This window comes from Pogona vitticeps, chromosome 2, assembly GCF_051106095.1.
Source record: "Pogona vitticeps strain Pit_001003342236 chromosome 2, PviZW2.1, whole genome shotgun sequence".
Lineage (NCBI taxonomy): Eukaryota > Metazoa > Chordata > Lepidosauria > Squamata > Agamidae > Pogona > Pogona vitticeps.
This window is the reverse complement of record NC_135784.1, coordinates 36852433-36867445: the sequence shown is the minus strand read 5'-3', so window position 1 is coordinate 36867445 and position 15013 is coordinate 36852433. Positions and strand designations below refer to the sequence as shown.

The window sequence follows — 15013 nt, the reverse complement described above, 5'->3', positions numbered from 1 at the left end:
CATTGTGGCCATTTTTTGGCCACTGCGCTTGTACCCTTCTTTTCAATTTTTTTAAAGGGATCTCAGTACATCGCTAGTAACAGCTGCCATCAGCACCACAAAAAGAACAGGAATCATTTATTAAGAAGGAGACAGCCTTCCCCCTCCCCTTGAGAGTGAGCAGAGAAAGGGGCATTTCCTGCTTTGAATTGTAAAGAAAGGGGCACAGCGTTAAGTCTCCTCTCTCTGTCTTTTTAACCCTGCTCTTCACAATACTTTGCCTGTCTTTTAAAACCCACTTCCCCCCCATACTGTACAAAACAGAAAACTTTATTAGATTTTTACCCTGCCCCCCTAGACAAAGTCTACTCAGGGCGGCTTACACACATGATAAAACATGATATTAAAAATATTATAAAAATCGTTTAAAACATCGTAATATTAACACTTATTATAAATCAAAAGAAAAATGAAAGCCATGAACTGAAAGGGAGAGTTGTGCAGGGCAATATGGAAAAGGGATATGTGAGTAAAGGAGGGAAGTGAAAGGGGGAGGAGGAGAGAAGGCTCATACCACTCTATTGATATATCACTTTTGTAATTTCTTTTAAACGACAGAGGGGGCTGACCACTGGAAAAAAATTTATTGGCACAATAGAGGCATGAAAAGAATCGGTATAATTGGGGATTTGCAGGAAGGCAAAGATCTTTTTTTAGACAGATTTTTCGTTAATGACTGGTGGTCTGAGAGGGGTTTTTTAATGCTCTGTTATTTTAAATGTGTTTTAGTATTTAGTATTGATTTTATTTAATGTTTTTAATATAATACTTGTTTAATAATTTCTATACTTATTGTTTTTACCTTCTAAGTATTGTCTTTTTAACACTGTAAGCCACTTTGGGTCATTTTTAAGGAGAAAGAGAGGCTATAAATCAATCAATCAATCAATCAATCAATCAATCAATCAATCAATCAATCAATCAATCAATCAATCAATCAATCAATCAATCAATCAATCAATCAATGAATCTTTTAGCGTGTGTTTTTAAGCCCAAAGTGATTGGTAAGCTGCTGCATCACAGCTGTGTTAATTAATTCACCAAATGCACTGAAGTGGAACCAACCCATATCATTGAAACTGCAGCAGAGGCAGGTCCCTCCTCTGCTACCGTCTCTAACTTTTAAGTGCAATTCTCACCTGGTGCCTTGCTGGGAATTACAACCCGACACCAGCCAGTTTTATTCCTCTTGGAAGACCTTCCTGAGTCTGTTTATTCCTGATGTCTCATGGCTTTAAAGAGAGGATGACTCAGTTAACCTCAAAATTTACTGCCAAGTAACCAGCCCCTGCTTCTTGGGAGGAAAGCAATGAGAAACCTAGACAGCATCTTAAAAAGCAGAGAGATCACCTTGCCAACAAAGGTCCGCATAGTCAAAGCTATGATTTTTCCAATAGCGATGTATGGAAGTGAGAGCTGGACCATAAAGAAGGCCAACCACTGAAGAATGGATGCTTTTGAATTATGGTGTTGGAGGAGAGTCTTGAGAGTCCCCTGGACTGCAAGGGGAACAAACCTATCCATTCTAAAGAAATCAACCCTGAGTGCTCACTGGAAGGACAGATCCTGAAGCTGAGGCTCCAATACTTTGGCCATCTCATGAGAAGAGAAGATTCCCTGGAAAAGACCCTGATGTTGGGAAAGTGTGAAGGCAGGGAAAGCATGAAGGCAAGAGGAGAAGGGGACAACAGAGGACGAGATGGTTGGACAGTGTCACCAAAGCTGCCAACATGAATTTGACCCAACTCTGGGAGGAAGTGGAAGACAGGAGGGCCTGGTATGCTCTGGTCCATGGGGTCACGAAGAGTCAGACATGACTTAATGACTAAACAACAACAGTGGCAGCAAAGAAAATTGAAATATATGATGGACGCTTGAAACAATATAGAGAAAACACACAATTTCGAAATAACCAACAATTATTCTATACATCACTAGGAGAAAATGCAGAGCAAAAGGAATTGGGCCTGTGTAAAGATGATGCTCTAGAATTTTGTAAAGAAATATGGGAAAGCCCATTTGAACATAACAAAGAAGCCTCATGGATTAAAGACATTTGTAAAGAAACTCAAGGAAAACATATGGATGATATTGTAATAACAACTGAAATGATTAAGAGGCAAGTAAAGGTTGTGAAAAACTGGAGTGCACCTAGTCCAGATGAGCTGTTTGATTAAAGCATTTAACAAGTCTCCATCAATGTATAGCAGTGCAACTTAGTTCAAAATTCTGCAACTGAAGATTGTATGACAACAGGCCACACATTCTGAAGATCATAAAAGGCCAAATCGACCAGTTACATGTCTTTCAACAATGTTCAAGCTCCTCATGGGAGTACTTGCAAGATCAATATATAATTATTTAATTTAAAACTCTCTATACCCTACTGAAAAGAAAAGGAACTTTAAAAAGGGGACCGATATTTAAGATACTTAGGTTTTTGGTTAAAACTTGTATCTGTTAAATAATGCCAGTCAATCTTTTTTTTATGTTGACTGTGCCTGGTGTTGTTACTACTACTACTACTACTACTACTACTACTACTACTACTACTACTACTACTATATTATTATTATTATTATTATTATTATTATTATTATTATTATTATTATTATTATTATTATTATTAGTAGTAGTAGTAGTAGTAGTAGTAGTAGTAGTAGTAGTAGTACTAATAATACTAATAATACTAATAATACTACTACTACTACTACTACTACTACTACTACTACTACTACTACTAATACTAATAATAATAATAATAATAATAATAATAATAATAATAATAATAATAATAATAATAATAATAATAATAATAATAATACTTTATTATTATTTAAAAAGTGGTGTTTATAGGGTGTAGGTGATCACGGAACAAAGAAGGGCTAATGATGTGGGTGATCACCAACAATTAGGAAAGCAATTAGCATTTAGAGAATTTGCAAAGAAGTGTTGACAACAGATGTACGAACCAGCGGAGTTCCAAGACAATGCCCTGAGAAGTCATTTTATTAACATAGCATGATTACACAGAATGTTGAAATAATTCAGATAGGATGCTGGTTACCTAATCGCCACTAGGATTGGCTGGAGAAAGTCTTTGAACCTATGCCCTAACTCTAAGGGAAAAGGCAGAATGTGTAGGTCACCCCGCCCACTGGCAGCTGCTGCTGCTACTCTGCCAGGAGAGTTTGCTCATCACTGAAAACAGACAACAGCTAACAACCTTGAGCAGGGTTTTCCCTCAATCGTGTATTTTTCTGCCCCCCCCCAAAAAAGCATGCTAGACTCTGACCCTAATACAATCTCTCCTCCCAGCACTACTTCCATCCATTTATCTATTTGATATCTATCCCCTTGCTTATATTCACTACCATAACTGTTCCTAACACAAATGTCATTTTGTGACTTACAACCACACAGAGATAAACAAAATAAAAACTGTGTATGTGTGCATTAAAGACGACAGGGAAGATGACATCAATTCAAAGTGTTGGTTCTAACCTATAAAGCCCTAAATGGCTTGGGTCCAAACTATCTCAAGAAACGTATCTCCCTTTATGAGCCCACCTGGGTGTCAAGGTCATCAGAAGAGGCCTTCCTCTCAGTCCCGCCATCCAGACAGGTGTATTTGTTAGGGACACAGGAGAGGGCTTTTGCTGTGGCTGCTCCCAGGTTGTGGAACGCCCTCCCACAGGAGGCTAGGCTGGCCCATTTTTGCTGTCTTCCTGCAAGTAGGTAAAGACCTTTCTCATCTCAAAAGCTTTCACTGAGTGACTGGCTCCCTGTGCGGAGTTTGTAAATAGATAGTTGCACCTTACTGCTTTGAGTGTATGTTGGAGTTGCTTATGTTTTGTGTGTTTGTGTGTGTGTGTTTGCTATGGTATTTGATCTTTTTTAGTATTTCTATACTCATCGTTGTGAGCTGAAATACTCACCGTTGTGAGCCCCACCTACCTGGGATTGGACTATGCTACCAGATATCCAGAGGCTATAACTCTAGTATTAGCAAAAGAACTGATACAAGACTTTTCTAAACTAAGATTCCCACTGCCTTGTGGCTATATCCACTGATGGAAAAGGCTTCAGGAGTTAACCTCGAGGCAAAATCTGGAGCCGGAGTCCCGGAAGCAGTTCATGTCGTTCTGTCAACTCCTGCGACATGGCTGGAACCAGTTGTATTGGCTCTTGCCTTTCCATTAGACTATTTCAGCGATGTGGAGAGGGGGGATTTCCTGCTTGGGTAACAGCCTACCCTCCATATTATTCTACCCAGGCTTCGTGCTCTGGAGAGGACACTCCAGCTCAGAGCACATTACCATAGTCTCTTGAGACTGAAGGATACCTAAGAAGAAGAAGAAGGGAGAAGCAAAACATCCTGATAATGAACACAGTGCCCCATACACAAATCTACCATATACAGCAGAATCATGATTAGCTATTATGCCAAATTGTAGGGAAGATATAGCTGGTTGCATAGCTCATTGAGTTCGGCTGTGCAGCGAGAGGTTGGGAGTTCAACTGTTGCTTTCAACTGTTCAGCTGTTGGGAGACTAGCCAGCTTGTGGCCCTGGGCAAGCTGCTCAGTCCCAAGGCACCCCCAGAAGAAGGGAATGATAAACCACTTCGGAGTATCCTATACCTAGAAAATGCTGCAAAAGGGTTGCCATAAGTCAGAACTGATTTGACATTATTAATTATATAAGGAGAGCCCTGAATGGCAGAGTGATTAAAAATAGCATCAAGAGAGGAATGGGTGGCCCTAACCTCTATCCATCTCCATAAATCCCACATGTGTACTACTGTTGCAGTTAAGGGAGGTCATCCAATTATTCCTTAATTTTGAATATTTGCTGAAATGCAATCTGTACACACAAGGGGACTTCACAGTATGGAACACCTCCACCGTTAGAATTGTAAACTTCGGACTTTTCATTTTTACTAAAACAACTGTGCTGTCTTCTGTGCATTCAAGAGTACAACACAACAAGGTTGTAATCATCACAGAACCTTTTCTTCTTGCATGTAGTGGCATGACTAACATAACCACTATACTGAAGAGGAAATGATATCAACTGGATTAATTTGATCATTGACTTGGATTATTTCCGAGCTGGTTACAATTAACTTAAAAAGTTCTAGAGATCAGCAGGAAAACATTGTGAGGAGGGGAGAGAGAAAGAGAGGGGGAGAGAATGGGAACATAGGAAGAGAACTCATTTTAAAGAGGGCTTGCATAACCCAGGCTATGACACCCCTCTGGACGAATCAGCCACGGTCGCTGCTTTTCACTGTTCGCATGCAATTAAACTCAAGCAGTCCCTTAAGAGTTCTGGGGAAATAAGGCAGGAAGTAAAGCTGCAAGCTCTGGTTTACTTCTGGGAAATCTAAACAATAAAAACAAGAAATTATAATATCGTGATTTCATTGAAGTTTTGGTCACAGCTTAGAAACCTGTGGATACTATTTAGCCCTGTGCCTTACGTAATGTGAATATGGGGCACTAATCCCACTCTTGATGACCTTCTGGCCCAGAGCCTCTTTATTCCCACATGATTTTAGTCATTTGTAATTTGTTGTTGTCTGAGGGTTGTTGTTGATTTAGATGGAGGCTACTAGCCATCCAGGACTTCAGCTGACTGATCTGTGTGCTTTAGAGACCATATATCACCAGTCTTGATCCAAGTGCAATGGAGTGCAGTTTGTTTATGTACTCAGATCAAAGTACTGATTTGAACCTACATAGCCCATGATAACGTAGAACCCAGGATATATGAAAGGTCACCTGCCTCCCTAAGGATATGAAATCCTGACTTGCCTCATTTCACATTTAAGGACCAGCTTTGAAATGTATTATTCTGCATGTTCGAAAGAATGCTTTATGTTGCTGTTGTTCTTGTTGCTGTTGTTGTTTTTGTCCCATTGCATACCATTTTGGGAACCTTGCTGGGCAGAAAAGCCACTGATGAATGCATAAAATCAATGATAAATAATAATAAGAAGGACAGGACATAATTCAAAGGGGGGGGGGAGCAATAGTACCTGTTGTCACTGCTACTTCTGTCAGTCTGTTTTCGGGACCCTGAAATCACCCAGAGAGCTTTAACATGGAGGGGCATGTGAGTATCCTACTAGTCAGCCTAAAAGAGGGAACGTTTTTCAAGCATTTATACTAAATCCTGGCAAAGGTTCCAGGTTCTTGTATATGTTCAGCCTGTTGGCTCAGAAAAACCTTGGAAGATTCTTGCAAATAGCTCTCTCTCTCTCTCTCTCTCTCTCTCTCTCTCTCTCTCTGTGTGTGTGTGTGTGTGTGTGTGTGTGTGTGTGTATGTATACACAAACATGCTTGGCCCCACACCAGATTATGGCATTTGGTGCCCAAATGTTTGTGCATCTATGTTTAGTTACCAATATAGATATAATAGTTCTCTGCCAATTCTGTCATCTTGTCACCTGTGGTTCTACAGCTCACCACTTTGTCCAGTAGTAGGCAGAGAAGTCTACTTCCTGGAAGGAAGATTTCACCCTAGATCCCATCTCACCCCCTAGAACCTATTCTGCCATGTTTTACCATGAGAAACCAATGTTGCGTCTTTTGAGAGGGCTCACACCAGCTCTAGGTTGACATAGATGTTAAAATATTTGGCTCCTAGAGGGCACATGGCTTTTCCAGTACATACAGTACATTCTTTTTTTAAAGCAGGGGAGTGGGGACACAGGTGTAGCCCTCAAAGGTCCAGGGATGGATGTGTGTTCTCTGTGAACATCTGGATAATACCCCTCCCCTTACCCTAAGTAAACAACCACAACACCAACAGAGGAGTTCTAAAACTGGGAAGAGTAAAATGGGAGCAGTTCAGGGATATGAGATGTTCAGAATAATCTCGGCAGTGTATTGTCAGCATTCAAAGCCATCAAAACCGCCAAATATGATTCCAACGAAGGAGTAATGTATTTACATCAGATCTGGATTTACATCAGATCTGGATCTGGATCTGATGTAAATAATATCCCGCCTCAATAATAATATCCCTCAACAGCTGAAATCCTGTTGAGCAGTTATGCAAAAGACATAACGTTTTCATTTTTAAGATCTGAATCAAGTATTTTAAATTGCTAATGTCTACACATAATTTATCTTTCTTTCCAGCTGAATTTTCAGTTTTGGAGCACCAGGAGAGTTTTCTGGTTGTTGTTTTTTTTGGGGGGGGGGCAGCTTGCAACCAAGTTCCATGGTTATTATGGTAGCTATGCTGTACATTATCTGGTTTGTTTCCTTTAGTGTGTTGGTTTGGATTGTTCTGATGGCTGCATTTGCATAATTCAGTAGATCTTTTGCTGGTTTACTTTGTAATAAGCGCAAATTGGGAAGCCTTTTTCTTTCTTTGTTCTGGCTAATATGGGTTAATATTTTTTTTTCCTTCAGTGATGTCTGCCATTCTGTCAAGTCATCCTTTCTGGGTTGTTCCATAAATTCCTCTATTGATATGTTTTCTTCCACTATCGTATCTATCTTTACCCTCCATTTGTCTTCCATACAATGGTCATTGTTCTGTTGATTTTTCTTTCTTCTTCCTCCTCCTCCTTAAGAATCCAGCCTCATGGGTTTTTCGAATGTTTTAGGGGATCTCAAGCTACTTGGAGAATGAGAGAAGATTGCTCTGCTTTAAACAGTAAAATGAAAAAGAGGTGGCCAGAGCCTGGAAATATTTATTTATTTATTTATTTATTTATTTATTTATTTATTTATTTATTTATTTATTTATTTATTTATTTATTTATTTATTTATTTATTTGTTTATTTATTTATTTATTTATTTATTTATTTATTTATTTATTTATTTATTTATTTATTTATTTATTTATTCAATTTATATGCCGCCCACATTACCCAGAGGTTGTTTTGGATTACAGCTTCCAGAATCCCCCAGCCACTATGGTCAAAGGGTATGCTAGCAAGGGGATTCTGAGCATTGTAGTCTAAGCAAAGGAAAGATTTCCAAGCTCTGGATCACCTTGCAGCTCTAAAATGACCACATATCTGTTTAGCATCTTGCTAAAGCCAATTGTAGGGTAAAAAGTACTGTAGCAGGAATGATTCTGTTACAAAACCGGAGATAGAAAAGAAGCTCTTGTTATTCCGTGTTCAGTAATCGGCACATAAGGTGGCTTGATTACTTCTCCCTTTTTTTTCTGGGTGGGGAGGGGGGGAAAGATAAATGGCTTGTAAATTGTGGGATTTGCTGTAGTCTGCGAGGGCTGAGTTTATTTGTAAGACATTTATCTCCTTGTATACTCACCAGGAAAAAAAAGAGCAACATTTAATTAATAAGCTTAATAGCCTTGAGGTGATGCGATCGATTAAAAAAAAAAGCTTGGAATGATAGTAAGCAAGAAATATTGAACCGTCCGTAGTAAAGTACAAGATTTGCTTTAGAACTAATCAAGCTGGAACATTATTGGTTAGTTAGGAGTGTGTGTAAAGAGATGTGCAACTCTTGTTGCTAGGAGTCTGAGTGACGGATCGAGGAAGAGCCTAAACTCGAATAGCACTAGCCAGGAATCATCCTTAAGAAGTCAGAACCAAGGATTCATGAGGGTAGTGGGACCGAGAGAAAGGTCTCCCCTGAGGATCCTAATACCTGGGTAGGCTCGTAAAGAGAGATACAGTTCTTGAGGTGGCTTAGACCCAAATCATTGTACTTGGGACAGGGCAGAGATCTTGTCCGGCCTTGCAATCCACCCAAAGCAGAGGGAGTTGCCTTGCCCTCACTTTGCTTATCCTGATTAGAATGTCTTGGGTGCTGCTTGGCTTTCGGTGCCCCAGTCTTTGTCAGTCCATGTGCAGAGAATGTCAGCTGAAACCCATCCTGCAATTCACAAATCTAGCTGCTTTGAAAACTTTGCTTTTCTCTAAGGAGGAGGGGGGGGGGCACGGTAGAACTGTGAAGGTGAGGTAATAGGTAACCAAAGGCAGTTGCAGCTCCTTCCACATTTCACATGCCATCAATGTACCCTCTAACTTTCAACTCCGCTGGGCAGGGCTCCGCCTCTCTCTTGCATGTGACTTTGCTCCTGAGCGCCCATGGGACTCTTCCCCCCCCTCGTGAGCTGGGTTCTGTCATGACACAATCACTGAGCGGAGGGGGAAGACAGCTGCACAGAGGGAGGTCGAGGCATGCACACACATACACACACACACACACAGAGAGAGAGAGAGAGAGAGAGAGAGCGCTTACAGGAAACTTTGCATGCCATACAAGAGAAGTGGTGGGCTGGTCTCTTGTTGGCAGCTTTTCTCTTCCCTCCAGATGGATTCCTGCCTTCCAGGGATGGTGACTCAAGTCACAGGACTCATTGTTCAAATCGGTCTTAAATTGCACCAGTGACTCAACTTGTACTTGACTTGGTTTTGTTTTGTTTCTAGTGACTTGGACTCAACTTGCTACTTGAAACCGACCCACCCCTCCCTTTTTTCTGGGAAAGAAAACTTGTTTTTAATAGGGACTTGGACTTGGCACTTAATACCAAAGACTCAGACTTGGGACTCAAACCCAAAGACTAGCCAACATCCTTGCTGCCTTCCCCCCCTTAGTTGCAACTAAATTGTAATTTGGATTATGTGAATATGTCTGTATCCACGCTTAGGAAGAAAAGAGCACGTGTATTGTGTGTTTAAGTCCTGTGGAGAGACCTTGCATTTCAGAATTTGCAACTAAACCATTGAGGTAGGCAATGTTGGGCAAATGCCAGCTTTTCCCTGCTGTCATTAAACTGCTGAAAATACAGAAAGGATCAGCAGGCTGGACATTTTTGATTTCTGGTTGTACATTTTACAGTTAAACAATTCTGCAACATGTGTTGCTCTGCTTGAGTGTTGTGGAGGGAAATGTATTAGAAAACGTATTGGAATGTGTGGCTGAGCAGCAGCAGAAGAAAAAAAAAACAGCCCTGTTGAATACAGGTCTCTGGAATTTGTAAAGATTGCTATTTGTCAAACTCTCTATGTGTTTTGTTTGAAGTAATTTGATGATTATATAGCTGCTGTGTTGGATTGTAAAGTAGTATGTCTGATTTTCTGCATGGGGACAGTTTGGATGGCTGGAATTTTTGTAACAATTCATGCCCATATAATTTATAACTGGGCTGCTCCTTTTTTCATCCTCATCTGTGCATCTGTTTTTAAAGGGTACTTTCTCTGAAGGCTTCTCTCCAGAAAGGATGATACCTTTTGCAACAGAAATGAGACAGGGCAGGGCTCTGAATATTTTATTGGCCTGAGTGCTCTGGAAGGGATATTCCAAAAAAGTAGCTGTTACCATTTCTGCAGAGTTTCCTCTGTATCCTGCTTGTGTCCAAGGCATGGCAGATGAAGACAGAAGCAAGGAGTGTTTTTATGTCAGGTTCAGGGATAGCCCCATCCGTTTTGCTGCCTGAGGCAGCGCAGCACACAATGCTTACCCCCTCCTCCCTCCCTTATTAAAGACAAGTTGCATATTATCCGAAGAAAGCCGTTACTTTGCTACACGTGGCAGAAAATCATAGAATCACAGAATAATTGATTTGGAAGGCCATCAATCCCAATCCCCATTCAACGCAGGAATCCAGATCATTGCAGATAGTTGTCCAATTTTCTCTTGAATGCCTCCAGTGTTGGAGTACTCATCATCTTTTTTCCTGATATTCAGCCTAAATCTGCCTTCCTGTAGTTTGAGCCCATTATTATGTGTCCTGTACTCTGGGATGACTACTTGCCCCTCCTCTGTGTTTGAAAAAAGTGTTACCATATCTCCCTCTCAGTCTTCTTTTCATGTCTGGTTCTTTTAGTCTTTCCTTATAGGGCTGGATTTCCAGTCCCCTGATCATCCTTGTTGCCCTCCTCTGAACTTGCTCCAGTTTGCTGGTATCCTTAAAGAGTGGTAACCAGAGTGGTTTCTCCTCCAGTACTATCTGGGGAACATTCTTTTTGAACAGGAAGCTGGGTGGAGTTAGACCTAGGTAAGCCTAAAAGCCTTCAACTGTGGACCTGTCTCTCAGATTAACCACATTTAAGTGTCCATCTGTCAAGGAGAATTCCCAGAATGAAGAATTATGAGATTTGTGGCATAAGCAGTCCGAAAGTCCCATTGTAGTTGTGTTGTCCTTTTGTTTAGCAGATATCTATGGACGCAAGACAGGATATGGTGAACCCCGGCTGCAAACTATTGTGCAAAATGCAACGGAAGAGGAAACTTTCCATCCCCTTCTTTTGTGTGGCAGACATTTTGTGTCGACATCAGGTGCCCGCGTTCTTTTCTTCTCCACTTGACACACCCGTCACTACAGCTGTGCTCATGTAGTCTTTCTATATGACATCTTTGTATTGGATATGAAGCCTTTTCTTGGCTGCAAAGGTTAGATTCACTGCGGGAGTTGGCTGGAACAGAGGGAATAAAATGTTAAAATGTCAAGTTTCTTCTAATAAAGACTAGAAGGCACGGCGCGATCAGGATAATAATAAAAACTCGCCATTTCCTATGATGCTAGCTCCAAGACCTCCTAATGTAAATAGAAATCTCCTCTGTTGATTATAATAGACTGTCTCCTATTTTCTAGGATTGGCTTATTTAAACTTGATTTAGATTTGAGGGCCCACTGTAGGGTGCCCTCAATTTGAGAAGGCAATCGTGAAAAATGTAGTCTCGGCAGTGTACTGACTCTGCTGCCGACCAAGTTAACGGCACTTTGTATAAGAATTGGAACTGCGGCTTTTCTTAATGAAAACATCATTGTTCAAGGCACATTTTCACTTGGGTAACCAAGTAGGCTGTGTTTCGTGCAAAAAAAACATATATATGAATATACTGAATAAAATCTGTTTATGTAACCATACAGAGATAGCTTTGTTCCTCTGTCCCTGTGTGCGGCACCTTATTATAATGACAATCACTGGGTAAGGAGAGAAGTGGGAGGGATGCTGTATTCTATTTGTCTATGCAACTATTCTGCAATTATTTTATACAGTTATTCTGGGCTCTTTTTTCTCTCCATCCACCTCCCTCCCACTTCTTTTCTGACTTCCATCTTTCCCATTTCTTCCCTCTCCCCCCCCCCACCGTTGCTCCATTCACCACTACACTGCAGTCATACCAGGAATGCCAAGCCATAAAGTTAAATGGCCCCACATTAATTCCAAGATTAGGCATGTAAATGGGTGTTTTGCCTGTCTTGGCATGCAAGGACAAGAAACTTAAAGGCATCTCCCAGAACATTCGACAGAGGCCTCACATCAGGGAGAAAAATGTGTGCAATTTTTATTTTATTTTTTTGCACAACATTTGTCTCATTGCTTGAATTGCAATAATTGCCAAAAAGGTGAAACGTTTGCAAAAGTGTGCTGGTTCTGTACTTCTCTATAGCCCTCAAGGCACTCTCTGGGTCGTTTACAATTTGATTATGCAGGCTACACATACTGTTCGCCTCCCAGCAAGCTGGGTACTCTCCTTGGAAGGATGGAAGACTGAGTGAACCTCAAGTCAACTATCTGAACCCATCAGAATTGAGCTGAGGCTGTGTACAGAATCCTGACTGGAGTACTGCAGTTTAACTATTGCACCATGAGTCCTACAAGGTCTCAAGTCAATTGATCAGTGGCTCGTGTCTTTCCTAACTAGAGTGGCCTTTTAGGCCAGATGGGCGGGGCATAAATCAAATCAAATCAAATCAAATCAAATCAAATCAAATCAAATCAAATAAATAAATAAATAAATAAATAAATAAATAAATAAATAAATGACTGTCAGCCACCCCTTCTGTGTTTGCTCTGTGTCTGTATCCACGTGCATATATTATTTCTCAAATTTTTAATAGAATTTGTTTATTTGTTTGTTTGTTTGATTGATTGATTGATTTATACCCCACCCATCTGGTCTAAAAGACCACTCTAGAAATTGCAGAGCTCTTCAGACAGAAATGATCTGGAGGCAATGAGTCTCTCTGGGTGTTAAAATAGCTCATTGAGGTTTTTCACCTGTTGAGACAGTGTGAAGAAACAGGCACAGGTATTTTCACCATTGCTTTCCTAAACATATCCACTGTGATGATAATACGTAGATTGCATCCAGTTGTTTTTATTTCTGGTCTCCTCCCAGTTTTCTTTTTAGTCACACAGTGCTATTTCCCCACCAAACTGAATCTCATCGCAAAAAATCACACTTGCTTTCCTCTCCAGTGGGGATGGCAAAATGGCAGTGTGAAACCAGGGAGAACTACCACCAGGCAGTGTAGACACTCTTGAGCTAGATTTGAGAAAGACAGATCTACTCTGGATTGTCAAGGGTTTCTGAATCCCATATTTATCTGTTAACAGTAGAAAATAAAATTCTTTCTAAAACTCAGCTATTTTGGTCATCTGATAATAGCAGTATCCCTTGATCAGGAGCAGTACAATCCTGGGTCAAAGAGGTGCTATCTGTAAAAAGTGAATAGGCAGAAGCCTCCTCTTTAAAATCCTCTTATGCCGTCAAAATTAACTTTGTGCCAGCAGGGTCGCCTAGCAATCTGCTGGGAAAGGGATCTGCCTACAGCAATGGTCCCCAACCTTTTTCAGACCGCGGACCGGCTGGATAAGGCAGGGCCCCCCTGCGCTTGCATCCATGCGCGAATGGTGGTACGGTTCTTGTGCGGGCACACATGCGCTTGTGCACATGCGTGAACGCCACCGCCGCTGTTTGTGCATGCGCATGAGCACCCGTGCCCACACAAGCGCCATGCCATCATTTGCACATGCACATGAGCGCGCATGTAGGCACAAACAGCCTTTGCGAGGGTGAGTACGTGCAGGGGGTGGGGCAGGAGGTCTGTCGGACTGGGGGTTGGGGAACCTCTGGCCTACAGGACAGCTTTCCTGGCTAAAATATTCTGGTGAAAATGTGCAGAGCAGGGGAAAGTTGGTCTCAAGTTAGGAAATCAGTAAGCATTCTGTTCATACTGAGTGTTAGGGAACTGCTATTCAGACTTTTTGGGTTACACATTCCAGAAATTTCCATTCTAAGTGTTTCACCTGACAGGTGAAAACCTATAGCTCCCTCAGTTTTGCTCACTTGGAGAAAAAGCCTGACTTGAAGGCTTCAATGGCCTAACTTTGGCCTAACTTCCTGTTAGGAAAGGAAGCTGCCCCAGTGCTTGTACATCCTGAATAAGCATGCTGTCCTTGCTGGGCTGCTGGGGTTTGTTTGTGTCACTCCTGTGGCTCCCCCCCCCCATTTGTATACTTTTTGCAAACCTGACACAGCCCTCTTTTTCACAGCTACATAAGGAGTACACTTGCTATTATTATAGGATTGCTGATCCTGGAGAGAAGTTGGAGGTTGCTCATGGAGGTCAAAACTCCATTTTTGCTTTCTGTGGCTGTGGATGCATATCAGTACCACATGTTCCTCTAACGGGAGATAGCCCTCCTCTCAAAGTGAGCAACTATGGCCCTCTGAATATTTTTTTGGATGGAAAATCCCACAATCCTTCACCATTGATTGCTAGTGTTGGGTGTTATAGGCTAGAAGAATCTGAAAGGCCACAGTTGCCCACCCATGTCCTGGCCATTTTAGAAGGCTCAAAAATGTAATGGGATTAAAAGACCGTAGTACTGTAGAAAAATTAAAAGAGTACTGCCATGAACTCGTTCAGGCCTTGCTGTTGTGGCTTTGCCGAGAGAGGTGAGGAAAGTTTCCACTAGGAATCAGACCTCTTCAGTGGTGGCCCCTCACTTGGAATGGTCTTCTATAGGAAATATTTCAGGCCCACTCCCACCAGAATTTCAATAAATAATTTAAAAGTACTGTTTAAAGATGCTTTTAAGGACATCTTTCCCTCTAGGTTTTAACCAATGGATTAGAAAACAGAAAACAGTCACAGAAAATTGTCACCATAATTTAGTTATTAGTTTCATTCACTATATTTGCTTTCCTTTTGAATTTGTTTTTGGAGAGGGGCGGCT

At 41.2% G+C, this 15013-nt stretch overlaps 1 protein-coding gene and 1 long non-coding RNA gene across 6 annotated transcripts in view; one reads left to right on the top strand and one right to left on the bottom strand.

The window, feature by feature from the left end:
- Positions 1 to 15013, top strand: part of FHIT (fragile histidine triad diadenosine triphosphatase) — a 928323-nt gene that overhangs the window by 851473 nt on the left and 61837 nt on the right. The window lies entirely within an intron of this gene.
- LOC140704330 (uncharacterized) overlaps positions 8394 to 15013 on the bottom strand; it is a 41405-nt gene continuing 34785 nt past the window's right edge. The window contains exon 4 of the long non-coding RNA XR_013542799.1: positions 8394 to 11455. This is a non-coding gene — a long non-coding RNA (uncharacterized LOC140704330). The remainder of the gene's footprint in view (positions 11456 to 15013) is intronic.